At 37.6% G+C, this 14,699-nt stretch overlaps 1 long non-coding RNA gene across 1 annotated transcript in view; it reads left to right on the top strand.

Moving 5' to 3' along the window:
• The first annotated feature begins 115 nt into the window (after positions 1 to 115).
• Positions 116 to 14,699, top strand: part of LOC114476213 (uncharacterized) — a 38,795-nt gene continuing 24,211 nt past the window's right edge. Inside the window, exons 1-2 of the long non-coding RNA XR_003675545.1 lie at positions 116 to 175; positions 3,346 to 3,407. This is a non-coding gene — a long non-coding RNA (uncharacterized LOC114476213). The remainder of the gene's footprint in view (positions 176 to 3,345; positions 3,408 to 14,699) is intronic.

The following is a 14,699-nucleotide window of genomic DNA, read 5'->3' as shown; positions in this document are numbered from 1 at the left end:
GTATCAAGAAATCCACCTGCAGTCCAAGACAACATCCGGGCAACCAAGGAAAAGCAATAGATCCCCTCCTCAATTATCCAACATCCAGCCAATCAAGTTACGCTCCATTGGTCATGTGACAATGACGCTGGAAGAGAAAGTAACGATGTCGGCGAACGGGAGCGATGGACCTTCGGTACGGTTGTTTACTTAATTTGCCATGTGTGTTTGTAGTAATCAGCCAATATTTGGAAAAGTTACGGTTTATTGGTGGTGCAGATCCAAACGAGTTGGCCTCTCGTCTTGGATCAATGACGACCCGGAGAGTCTTCCATCTATTGTGTATCTTGATATCTTCAACTACCTGGTTTTAACCCTAACCGGGTCATACTTTTGATAAAGGTCAGACCTTTTACCTGGAATATAATGAGAAATACAGCACATTTTAGCTCTACATTTTAAGAACTGTGTTGTTAAATGTGATTATATTGTCAAAGAAGCCGCATGCAGTAGCTTGATATGAGTTATATTATTATTATCACACTAGAAAATTAGTTAAGAGCCACTGCTATCAACAATTCACTTACCTGACAAGAAATGGGCCGAACGATTTCAGATGTCCAGATTTTTGTCCTGGTTTAGCTTCGCTAACCACAAGCGCCTCGTTTCCCCTGATAACTTGACATTGTTTCCCCTGATTTGTTCTAACTTTTGGCAGTCTATAAAACTCCAAACGTTTTTCACGGTCTGACCAATTGGTACAGCCAAAAACACGGCAACAATTCTTCATTTCCTTTTGTTCATTTGGTAATCTGCTTGACTGTGTGGCTGTGCGCTTTGTTTTCCTGCTGAGTACCTCCAATGGCGACTTCTGGTTTGATGACACGCCGTGAAATCCCTCCATACAGTACAATATAGAATATATAGTATATCATATTGTACAATATGTATTGTATATAAACTAACACATCTACATGAGTAGCATCAGTGATGATGGAAAGGAAAATGCCTCCCAAACAGGAAGAAACGTCCATCAGAACCAGGCTGGAGGTGGCACTGCTCATAGGGTAAATGGACAGGATAGAGAGAAAGAACATCAGAGGAACATAGACCACAGATCAGTAAGCATCAGCTCCAACACCAGAATACCTGAAAATGAGAGGTAGAAAACAAGGAAAAAGCACAGACTGCAGTGAGAAAAACATGAAACAGTGTCGACATGTAAATGTATGTGTATCAAAGGTCCTGTTTAATATATTTTGGTCAGACTGAGAACTATAGACACAAGAGGAGGTCATGGTGGAGAATGGGCCGTGGTTAGAGAGTCAGAGGAAGAAAGTCGAAGAAAATGAAGACTAGGAGAAGAGACAATCAACTGGTCCTAATTTCACGCTTTTAAAAAAAAAAAAAAATAGGTATCAAGTTCAACCTAAAGGTGGAGAGAGTAGCAGACTCTCATGCATAAACTGGGAGTGAGGAGCCTGATAGCTGAACGCTCAGCCTCCTGTTTCACTTGTAGATATGCTATAGCAGGGGTCACCAACACGGTGCTCATGGGCACAAGGCAGCCCGTATGGACCATGCGAGGGGCCATCAGGAGCTCTAGTGACCAATGAGCTCCATCTAAAATCTGACTTTCCTTCTTGGATAGATGTAGTTAGTACTTAGAGTTAAATACTGCTGATAAAGTATTCAATTAAACATATTTAAATGTTTATTTTTTCTGAAACATTGTGACAAATGTTTTTAAGTGTTGCAGATCTGGTGTGTGGTTAGTGATATGTTATATATGATATATTTTTAAAAACGCAAGGTGGATTTTCTATAAAATGTTGTGAAAATGAATCAATGGCATAAATTAGGATAAATAAAGTGTTTCATGTTGAAACCTCAACATTTCCTACCTTTTCAAGTTACTGCTAGCCTTCCTTATTATTTTACCCTCTAATTAAAGTGAAACCATAAAAATGTAGTATTTAAAGAAGTGCTTTTTACTGGTAGCCCTTTGGACTATACAGTACCTATGAAGTAGCTCAGAAAGGTTGGTGACCCCTGTGCTATTAGAACATCCATTCATCCAGTGTATTTATTTTAAACTCTATTCTAGATTTGACAGGAAGCCAATAATTAAGCAATCTGCTTTCTAATGCTTGTACCTGTTAGTACTCACTGCAGTATTCTGGATCAACTGGTCTAATGCTGGTCTTTCCGTTTCCATGAGCTAGACTAGGCCAATAAAGATATTTTAAGAGAAGTCAAGACAAGTCGTATTTATTTGTATTGTGAATTTCATACAGAGGGCAATTAAATGTGCTTTACATGATTAGAAATTGCAACAGAAAATATTAAACAGTTTAAAAATCAATAGTTAATCATTTTAAAAGATAAGTAGAGTAAGTAAATCAAGTAAAATTATTTATTTATTAAATTATTTTTGAAATTTAAAAAAACGAGGGGAAAAACATTCCCTTTGGGATTAATAAAGTATCTATCTAAACACAACCACTGGAGGCAAGGCACATTTATTTGTATAGGGCATTGCATACACAAGGCAACTCAGTGTGTTTTACATGATCTCAACGTGCAATAGAAAACATGTAACAGTTTATAAATCAGTAAAAACATTAAATCAACAATAATATAATTTAAAAATCTCCCTCTGTCATATTCAGTAGAGAAAAAAGTGCCTTTACTTAAATTTAAAAATGTTCACATGTGATGCTGAATTCAGCTCTGCTGCAGTTTGTTCCACTTCTTTGCAGCATAACAACTAAAAGCAGCATCACCATGTTTACTGTGAGCTCTGGGCTCCACTATCTGACCTGTGTCCATAGATCTGAGAGACCTGCTGGGTTCATACCTGACTAACATCTCACTGATGTATTCTGGACCTCACGCATTTATACACCAGCAGAAGAACTTTAAAGACTATTCTGAGGCTGACTGGGAGCCAGTGGAAAGATTTTAAAACTGGTTTAAAGTTCTCTGACCTCTTTGTTCTCAACCAACTGTAGCTGTTTTAATTAAGACCATTACAATAGCCCAGTCTGCTTGAGATAAATGCATGGAGCAGTTTCTCCTGAGTCATGAATTCTGAACATGATGACAGGCGTTCAGGGAAAGCAGGTGAATGCTACAGTAATAGATGTTTCCTCCTCCAGCTTCTCTGTAACCCTTCTTGCTCTGTAGATTTATCAGTGACTGGTTTACGGTCACACCTTTGAACTGATGCTTTAACTTGACGTGTAAATGTGTCTCTGTCACTGGATGAATGGAGCTCAGCACAGAGCCGTCACCTGACATCTCCTCGTACACACTTTCCTATCATCATCATCATCATCATCATCATCATCTCTCTCCTTACAGTGTGTCAGAAGATGCTTCCTCTCATCTCTTCCTGCAACTGCCAGAGAAACATTTCTTTTTTAGTAAGTACACAAACTGTGAGTGCAATATTAATCTGTTCCTATGCTTTATTTGATCACAGATGGGACTTTGTGTTTCCTGTAATATGCTTCATAAATTCATTTTACATCCATTTCATATTTAGGTAAGTTTAATAAATAAACACAAAGTAAAGCTGAAGTCAAACAATGTTTGTTTGTCAGAGAAATAATTGTTCTACTCACTTTTATAAATTTCATGAAATAAAATATAATAAACACAATCAGAATTAGTATTACTTTATTGATCCCAGGGGGAAATTACTTGTGTCACAGAGGCTCGACAGATATTACAAACGAAAAGAATAAACACTAAAGAAAACGTACATACAGTAATTAAGTAAGTTAATTAGATAAGGATTAAATACAAGTGCACACATTACAGTAGAAATAATAAAGTAAGATAAAATAATAATACAAATATAGAAATGCACAAATATAATATAGATATATATTCAAGAATCAAAGCAGTCAGGTTACAGTGATGAGTTATGCCATAATATAAAAATAAAATACTCTCAGCTATTATTATTTAGTCAGTACACCATCCAACTTCTATATAAGCTGTATTCATGAGTCTGTGTAAAGCAGAAATAAATGTGTGTTATGAATTTGTCACACGACAGAAACGTGTCATTGACCACTGAGCCAAATTTGAAAGATGAAAAAAATTGCTAAGTATATGAAATTAGGTCTCAAAATCATGGAAAGCAAGCACTTCTCTCTGCTCTGAAACGCTGGGGGCGTGTCAGTTAGAGGCGCTGACCCCCCCCCCCCGAGTCCGAATACGGTTTGTTTTCGGCTAGGGGCCGAATTACGCCCGCTGAAGTTTGGTGTGCTTTGGCAGCAGGGTCGGGTTTATGCTAATGATGGCTCCGTTACGTAATGCGGGAATGATTTCTGACCCACCCATTAAAGGTGCTGTCCGCAACTCTCAAATCCCTCTCTCCCCCTCCCTCCCCACTGCTCTCTTGCCCTGCCTCCAAACTTTCCAAAGTCCCTCCCTCAGAGGAGTCAAGCTAACGTTAGTCCGACAGCAACATCACAGTAACATAACATGCTCTGTTAAAAGCATATTACTGCAGCACTTCTCTCTCTCTATGTGCACACACCAGATTCTAGCAGCAGCAACAACACAGTGTCACTTTCAGCAGCCCAAATGAAGACAACACATGCACTACAGAGTTCTAGTGTAACAATTACAAATCAAACATAATGTAAATCAAGCAGCAGTAATTACCTTTCAAGCAGAAAAGTCACCAATTCCATCTTCTACTCCTCCAGACCATACACTGTAAAAAAAGACGGTCCGTCGCGGTACATTCTGGCAATTTGCCAAAGGCTGCAGGAGCAGCAGGGGGACTCAATGAGTCTGTTTTTTTCACACAAACTACTACTTTGATGTAAAGCTCTCCTTACATAGTGACAGCTTTAGCAAATCTTCCAAAAAAAAAAAATCACTTTTATAAGAGTAGCAGACTGCACCTTTAAATCCTGAACACAGAAATTTGAAACATAGTTTGTGAAGCTTATAGCTCCACTATTGATTTATAAATGGTTGAATGGCTTTGTACATGAATACATTTATGACCTATTTAATGTGTTTAGAAGAAAATGGCTGATTTTGCTTTACACAGTCTTTAAGTGGTTATTTTTTTATTTTATTTTATTTGTATTTATTTTATCACAACAGATAAACTATAGTTTTGTTTCAAACCAAAACAATTGGTCTGTGTAGGTTGGGTTGCTCAGGATTCACCACATGATGACCCCGAAGAAATCTTTTACTCCTCAAACTTTTCCTCAAAGTGTCTAAGCTTCCAAATCCTTTGATTTCATTCAAAACATTTAACCTCAGAAAACCCAAACATTGAGTGTTTTTTTAAATCACACATTCAATGTGTTGCTTTTCTACTTGTTATATTAAAAATGTCATTTTTCCCACAAACCTTTGTCTTACATTTTAAAAGTGAAGCCTTAGATTTCACTTCAGGTTTTACTTTGTAAATTCTAAAAACACATGGAAGGTGCTATTAAAAATATGCTCCATTTTATACATCATTTACTTTAAATCCTCTTTGGTTTTATTAGATGGGAGCCTTCAGGGTCAGTACATCAGTCGTTCAACCCTACAGGGATCATAACAGTTTATAGCACTCTTTACACACATAAAATGGAAGTGTCACTTATTACTACCCCCGACCTCCAGCACAGAGAGAGAACGCATCATAAAAACAAGAGAGCAAGATTTTTTACACACTCTGAAGTAGATATGGGCAACTGGTAGACAATGGGCCGTCCTTCAAAAAAATTACACAGAATGACTCCAAAAACCACAAAACGACAGAAAAATGTGGAAACTGACAGAAAGATCACAAAAATGCTACAAAGCACACAAAATGACAACAAAATACTTAAAATCACTCCAAAAACATACAAGTCCAGAAAACTAAAGAAAATGTCAACAAAAATACACAACTGCAAAAACACATACAATAATAACAAAATTAATGCATTCATGAATTTAACAGTGCTAAAACACAACTACAAAATGAGAAAAAAAACCACAAAAGGACACGAAAAACACAAAATGATGGCAAACAGACAGAAAAAATGACAAAGTACACAAAATGACACAAAAACACATAAAAAACTTTTGTTTATTTTTCTTTCCCACTGTGTGGTTGATTGATCACCATTGTAAATGTTGACATGAATATTCATAATGTGGCCCCTCAAATCAAACAATCACATTTTTGTGGCCCACTAATTGGCTGAATTGATGCTTTAATGCTGATGTAGTTTCTTTATTTTCCAGAAGATGATGCTGTTTGATAAGGAATGAAGTAATTCATGATCAGACACACGTTACAGTAATACTTGTTTTCTCAGCACATTTTAATGCTTTTTAACTACCACACTATCTATCATTTAATTAGTGTGTATTACCTGTATAATTTTCGCTCAGATCATGAAGCTTGGTGGTTATTTAAGGTATAAACGCCTTCAATGATTTACACACAATATTTAACTCACTGCTCATATAATCAGCCTTCATCAAAGGACATGTTCGCTGGTTTATGGTGCAGTGTAAGTGTTTAGTTACGTCCCTAACATTTGCATCAAAAAGTGCTGGAAATCACTGGAAGGCATTGGCAGCTGGTGATCTGGGAGCCACATGCGGCCCTTGGCCTAATTTTTGTGCGGGCCGCATAGTGAACGTACAAAATCACGCTAAAACACTCAAAATAAGAGCCAAAATACACAAAATGACTCCAAAAACACACAGAACGAGAAAAATATACAATATGACAACAAAAATTACTCCCAATACACAACATGACCACAAAAACACTCAAGACAACTCAAAACATACACAAAAATATCAGAAAAATATACAAAATGACAACAAAAATTACTCTCAATACATAAAACGACCACAAAAATACACAAAACAACAAAAATACACAGTGAAAAATATACAAAATGACAACAAAAAATTGCTCACAATACACAAAATGACCACAAAAACACACAAACAACAATAAAAATACACAAACAACCAAAACATATAACAATGACGACAACAAAAACCCACTAAACCTTGGTTCTTCCCTGTGTTAATGCTCTGATTGTTTATTATTCTGAATGATATTGATATGAATGTTGATAATGTGACCATCAGATCAGAGAATCTCAATTTTCAGCCCCCGCTGTGAGAACACTTCCATTTTCTGATCTTTTTTCCTTTTTCTTGGCACTTCCTCACATCCCTTCATGTCTGTACTAAAGGTGAAGAAGACACTCATTCTGCTGTGACCTCTGTGACCTTCCATGTCCTGCAGGCAGCTCCTGTTTCACTGTCTCTGCTGCTACACACAGGCTGTGTTCTTATTTTCTTACATCTTAATAGATGTGATGCTTCCGAGGAAAAAGGCCTTATCGGCCTGGGTGCAGACCACGGTTGTCAATCTGATGGATGTGTGCAGCTTGGATGTAGGCCAGGTATAATAGCACTGCTGCCCTCATCTTATTGTTGTTGCTGTTGTTGTGTTGTGTTCATACTGTTTATCTTGTACCCTTCTTATTCTGCCTCTGGGTGCATGCCCCTCTGGTTTAGAACCAGCGTTTTATATCTAGTGGTGAAAATAGATTTGGTAAAATCACACAGCTATAGACACAGTAATGTATTCCTGACTTTACCTGAAGCTCTTTAACCCTTTACTACAAGTAATGGATTAAACAATGGGCAGCTTTTATTAAAGTCTGGCAACATTATCAACATTCATGTCAGCATTTTGAATAATGACCAATCTGAGCATTAGTACAGGAAAGAATAAATTGTGTTGTATGTTCATGTTGTCAATTTGTCTTTTTAAAAATGTTGTTATTGTAGTTTTGTTTTTTTTTTTTGTGATTTTTGGTGCAATTTTGGATGTTATGTGTGTTCTTCAATTTTGTGCATTTTGTTAATTGTTGTGTTGGGTATTTTTGTTGTTTTGTGTGTTTTCAAAGTCATTTTGTGTAGTTTTGTAAATTTTTCTGTCACTGTATATTATTCCGTTTTTTTTTTTTTTTTTTTTAGATTTGTGTATTTTTGTTGTGTAGTGCATTTTTCTGTAATTTCATGTGTCTTTTTAAATCACTTTGTGGGTTTACTTTTGGGGGCCGCACAAAATTAGAGTGAGGACCGCATGTGGCCCTCGGGGCCGACATTTGCCCACGTCTGCTTTAATGTTAGTAAGTAAAAAATGTGGAAGTGATACAAAGAAAATAAATAAAATAATAAATGTATGCCTTTAATCAAACACGTTTTCAGTGGGTGACGGTCGTTTTTGAGCAGAAAATTGGAAATAAAGCTTGTGCTTTTATTTTGAAGAGGATGCAGCAGACGATCATCAGTTCACAGCTCCGGGAGCACGAGTTTGTTCAAGTACTTTTTTGTGCACTTTTGTCAGAATTTGGACATGATTCATTTAGATTTAGGTTGTGACTTCTTCAAACAAAAAATAAAAGGACCCTCTAAATAAGTTTAGCTTACCCTTCCTTAGAGAGGGCTGGTGATAGTCACAATAATGCAGTAAAATAAATGTACCAGTACTTGTTTAATTGCCATAAAAAAATGTGTAAAAAGATTGCACTACATGTAGTGTTGCATGTGCAGACAAGGTAAGAAAAAACAACAATAAAAAACTATACTTGTTGGACAAGAAATTATTGATCTTAGAAATTTAAAAAAATTCATTTGTCAAAAAAACATAAAGCGTCCGAGTCAAAAATGCGTGAGGACACATCAAGTGTAGAATTGCTTGACTGTATAAAAGAAGGCAGTGGCTATCCTACGGTTGCTGTATCAATATACCGACATTCTATTCGTGCGCAGCGCCCCTCATTGGCCAGTTTAGGTCACGTGACTGAGACTAAACCTAACCGGCCCGTGTCTGCCTTTGATTCCGTACTCAACTGGGGGGGGGGGGGGGGGCCCCTGAATCCCCCCCGGGGGTCTCATCAAGAAAACACATTCCCTTACCTAACCCTAAGATGCTATGTACGTGTACTTTGGTAATCGTACCAATAGCGGGGGTTGTCCGTACGGCAACCATATGATTAGACACGTTTGTAAAATAAACACTTCCACCCCACCAAAAAAATATATAGATCTCTTTTAATAGCGTACCAATTGTTCACTGTCAACTTCAGTTGACAGGAAGCTCTTACACAACTTTACATGATAAACTTATCATTTGTGATGAGTAGTGATCATGTGACATATAGACTCCTTAATGGCTCACGTCACGAGTGACGTGGCTGGAGGCAAAAACAGGAAACGCAGCTGGCTAAAGACTGTGGAGGCTAGTAATGTTACAGTTTTAGAATTTCGTCGTGTTGTGTGTTTAGGTGCCAGAGTAGGAGGAATAATGTTAGTGGACGTAAATTAAAGTTTCATAGGATTCCAACGGACACTCGCGCTCAGAAAACCGAAGACAATTGTGGTTTATCCTACAGGCTAAGACCCGCCCAACAAAATACGGCACAATGTTTACAAATCAAAGGGTCTATTGAATAAACACAACATAAGGGTTTCGAGCAGTGGTTCCCAACCTTTTTCTTGTTATGACCTCATTTTAGTGCACAAAGTGACAATATGCGCCAGCTCAGATATTTTTGTAATGCATTTCATTTTAGCTACATTTATATTTGAGAAATTAAAAGTATAGAAATATGTTTGAGATGGTGTTTTAACTTGAGCTTTCTTCCTCTTCCTGCACTGTATATCTATTCCTGTGATATTATGTATTGTTATTTTAATTGTGCAAAATAGATAAATACAAAAAGTAAAAAATAAAATAAAATTTTAATGAGTAAATTTTACAAATTGTATTATTACTAGACATTTCAGGTGACCCCCACATGGGGTCATGACCCCAAGCCTGAAAAACCTGGCTCTAAGGACACTGCTGCAATAAAAACATGAATTATTTTTATTTTACTTTTTCAAAACTATAGTTTTCACGAGTATTTTATTTTATCATTACTAGACATTTCAGGCGACCCCACAGTAGCAGCAACAGTAGGTCTGCTGCATTCTTCAGGAGCAACACTTCCCTTTTTCTGCTCCGCTGGGAATGTTGGAATTGGATCCACTCGCCCTAATGCTTTACCTTTAGCAAAATGTAGAGGCGGATTTTGGCTCTTTTTGTATACACTTACCTGTATGATGCTTTATAAGCCTCTACTGGTGTGTGTGTGTGCGTGCGCGTGTGTGTGTTTTGGAGTGGGCAACAGAAGGAAAAGAGCTGAGTGAGGAAATGCCTTGCAGATGTTTGCAGCTCCGTAGCCACTTGTGTTGGTGATGAAAAGAACTGTGAACCACTTCAGAGATGTTGTGTTCTGTGTGGACTTGTTGAAACACATGCTCATTTCATTTCCCTCCTGGAGGTGATTACCAGGCTGATAGTGTGATCGTGTCTGGTCAATAGTAAAGCTTTGGTACAATAGAGAGCTGACACAGCCTGTGCAGTCTTTATAGAGCGAATCAGGCCCCTGTGAACTCATTCCTCTGCTGGTCTCCAGGTTCAATTGATTGCTTTAATTTGTCCTATAATGAGTAGAAGGCCTCCTGCCTGCAATTAGCACGTGTGTGCGTGTGTGTGTGTGGAGGGGGGGCTGTGTTTAATTACTACAGTGGATTGATGCTGGGTGGCCCAGCAGGAGACGGAGGATTCACAACTCGTGGAATCCACTTACACCTTTACCGATGATGATGATGATGATGGATCAGAGCCTAAAACTGACAGAGAGGAGCCAAGAATCCCAGGTTAGACTCTGTGAGCTGAGTTCTACAGAACAAAGTGTGGCCTTAAATGATCTATATCATGCTCTTTTAGCCCTTCCAAAGTCAACTTCAGCCACATATGGTTAATATTTAAACTTTGGCAAAATAGAATACTAATTTATTAAGAAATATGACTTATTTTCTTTCAACCCGGGTGTTGAGACGCACGGTTCCTCTGGAGTGCCGTCCATTTAATGATGTGGGTTTTATTGAGGGAATCGCTCCGGTTTTAAGAACTAATTTAATGACAATCCACTTTGGAAATAGCCAAGGTTCACCAAGCAGTCTTCTGTAAAGTGACGGTCACAGACAAACCCCCAATTTCCACTGGATGCGGCTCCGCTGCATTACGTCTCCGCCGCATCACTGGAGCTGATAGGTTCCCACTTTAGTCTGTGTTAATTCCTACCGGGTCCGCCGTGGTGCGTGTCTACTCCTTCCCAGCTCCGACACTCCGGTGCCCTCCACCAGATACAGTATACGCAGGGCTTATATTTCTGCCAGACACCGGTTACTTTTCAAAATAAAACACTTCAGATTATATTTCAAGTAACTACATCACCAAAACGTCATAATGTGTAAAAACAAAATCACATTCACTGTATTGTTTCCTCTCATACTGTAACTGCACTGTAAACTGCAGCACCTTTGATTTAGTTCATGTTTTACTGCTCGTTTTTCAGAAGAGGGCGGAGCAGCAACTCAGAGAGCAGGATTAGTGAAGATTTGTCAGAGATGCAGAAGGAAGCCCATGAATACTTTGGGGGTGTTTTTGATAAGGAATTAACATTGTAACAAGGCTAAAAGCTCAAAAAAGTTGATTTAGCATCATATAAGTTGTTTAAAGATGTATAACAAACTGAGCCAGAACAAGACAAAACTAGAGTAGACATACAGGGCGACCTGGGGCCCAACAGGGCCCTCAAGTAAATTTTGTGCAGCAAAGAATGGCTCAACACACCAAAATACAGGAAAATGCACAAAACAACAGTAAAAATACACAAAATTACACCAAAAACCATCATTATCACAACAAAAATATACATATTGACTCCAAAATACACATAAAACAACATAACAACAGCCACATTGTTATTGTCAGTTATGAATCAATGATTCTGATCGTGGTCATTCACACTTTTAAGGCTTGGAATTTCTATTCTCATAAATAACCATACAGTAGGTCACAATGTATAAACACTGAGCACCCACCGATTTCTTTTTTTAAATTTAGTGTTTTTGGTTGTAAAATATCAGCGTGATTGCCCTCTATGGGTTCAACGCAGGCTATTGCATTTTAATTTTGCTATTGGCTGAGTTTAGATCAGTGACATCACTAATGTCACTCCTGGCCCCGCCCCTCAAATTAAAGATGGGAGGAGGGACTAGGTTTCCTCCTCTCACAACCCTCAATGAGCAATAATAGACAGCTCCATGTGGAACTGTGCAGCACTGTGGGGGCGTGTCTTAACTACTCTAGGAGCAATGCCCATAATCAAAAAATTTTTTAATTGAATTGCTGGGAAATTTTTCTAAATGTTTGTTATTAATTCCGATACAAGTGCCCCGCTTTGAACATATTCCATAAAGTGAAGTATTATTATTTCATGATATTTATTACTTCATTTCTTTTGACAGCGACAAACATGGCGGCTCTGCCTGTCACCTGTGTCCTTTCATCTTTTTCACAATATATTGAAAAATAAATTAATACATTGTTGAACATGGAACACAAAAAACAGACATCAGGTCATAGTTATACGTATATCCATCCAGGCTTAGTTTACACATGACAACGTCCTTCTTCTTCTTTGGCTGCTCCTACTTATTTATCATTAACTCTGAAGACACAACCTTCAGGTTTAGTCTCATAAATAAACAGTTGTGAATTTATTGTCGAGCCTACATGAGATGAGTACATACTCACCTAGTGTTGTAGAAAAATATGCACATATATCTATAATTTTCCATCCATTAATTTTCTGACCCGCTTGTTTCTCTTTTCAGGGTCTCAATTGCATTGTAATTGTCATTTATAAATGTAATTGTCCCCAACACAGGGTGATGGACACAATTGAGCAAAAGAATAAATGTATAATGACTTATTTTTTGTTGTTTGCAAGAGTAAAACACTTGTATGGCACCTCTCACCTTTGACATCATATGCAGATATGGAACAAAAAAAGGGGCTAATAGTGCATTATTTCTATAGTTTTTTTTCTCATATTTTCCCTGCTCAATCATCCCACGTTATTTCACTGAAATTGGTCTGAAAATGGCTGAAATGTCCGTTTAGCGACTGTCACCTCACACCATGTTTCTGTACCTCCAGCCAGGTCCTTGATTGGATTTGAATGCTCCTCTTAGCTCAGGCCAAGCAGACCTCCCCAGCACTAATGTTCCTCTAAAACAGGTGGAGAGCTGTTTACACCTCATTAATAACAAAGCACAATTATTTGTTTGAAATCTCCTGTCTACTGTAGGACTAACCTCCACCTCCACTTAATTATCTTTTGTGTTCCATGCTAATTTAAAGTGTAAAGCAGGATTGTTAATGAGGCTGTGTGTTTGCTTTTAAGCTCCTTCATCAGCAGGATGGATACGGTTTGTTTTTCTCGCTCATTAGGAAAATAATCTTATGTTGATTACTAGAAGCTAATTAAAGTCTTCAACGCAGTATGGAATCAAACAGCTGTACAGGTAGAACTGACAGGCTTTCCTCTCCATAATCCTCATAAATAGGACTTATTATTTCCAGCCGAGACGTGAATATGTACAACATTTATTATTTACTGCTTATTTGATTGACCTTGCACCCTATATCGTTGCTTTTTATAAGTTGATTCCCTTAGAACTTTGTGCAAAGGAAAATTTAGAATAAAACAGACTTATCAACTATTTATGACCTCTCTCCAGGTGCCAAGATTTCTCATTTCCATCTCCAGTGCTGGCTGTGAGTTTACATTAAATACTTTAATCTGTCACTGGTATATGCCTCTATTAGCTTGCTGTCTGGTCAGAAAATGTAGGGTGAAAAACCACTTTGTCATGAATATTACACACGTCATCAAAACATCAAAGTAAGTGAATCAAAGTTGAGGAACACATAACATAAATAAATGAATAGAACAATAATTAAATTAAAATGACCCACTATTTTCTTATTTCAGGGTGAAATATGTTGTTTGTTTGTTTTTTTAAAAAACAACTTAATATTTTTTAACCTCAATTAGTTTTTGATTACATGTTAACTATAAAACACTTGACGTTTACATTTTAGACATTTATTGTGGAAAATTGTGTGATTTGAAAAAAAAAAATCCTTGCACACAAAAAACTAAGCTATTTTTCAACAAAGAATAATGCACATTTAATAAGTAGATACTAGTAAAATCTGTCTCCCAAATCTACGCTCTTCACATTCTGCAGGTTCAGACATGGTTTGGGTGGGCAGTTATTAAATGGGTACTAATTGTGATCGTCATGTCAGCTTTTAGAATTATGACAATCTGAGAATGAATGCAGTGACTGAAAGCGCGTACAGAAACCATTATTCATTCACATCAGTCACTCACAACAGTCGAACTGGTGGTGGGAAGCTGCAATGTAGCCACAGCTGCCCTGGGGCAGACTGACAGAAGCGTGGTTGCCATTTCGCACCTATGGCCCCTCTGACCATCACCAACATTCATGCACAATTCATACCCATTCATACGAGGCAATGAGGGTAAAGTGCCTTGCCCAAGGACAATGACTCAGATAGAGTGGGATTTGAATATCCAACCCTTCGGTTGTTGGACGACCCACTTTACCATTAAGTCATGGTTGCCCCAATAGATTTGTGGTCATTTCTTGTATTCTTGTTATTATTTTGTTGATTTTCCCTCATTTTTTAAGTTTTTCTTGTCTTTTTTTTTGTTTTGTCGTCATTTTAGGTCTTT

The sequence above is a fragment of the Gouania willdenowi genome, chromosome 14, assembly GCF_900634775.1.
Source record: "Gouania willdenowi chromosome 14, fGouWil2.1, whole genome shotgun sequence".
Taxonomy (NCBI): domain Eukaryota; kingdom Metazoa; phylum Chordata; class Actinopteri; order Blenniiformes; family Gobiesocidae; genus Gouania; species Gouania willdenowi.
The sequence above is the reverse complement of the archived record's forward strand: the minus strand, read 5'-3'. Positions and strand labels throughout refer to the sequence as shown.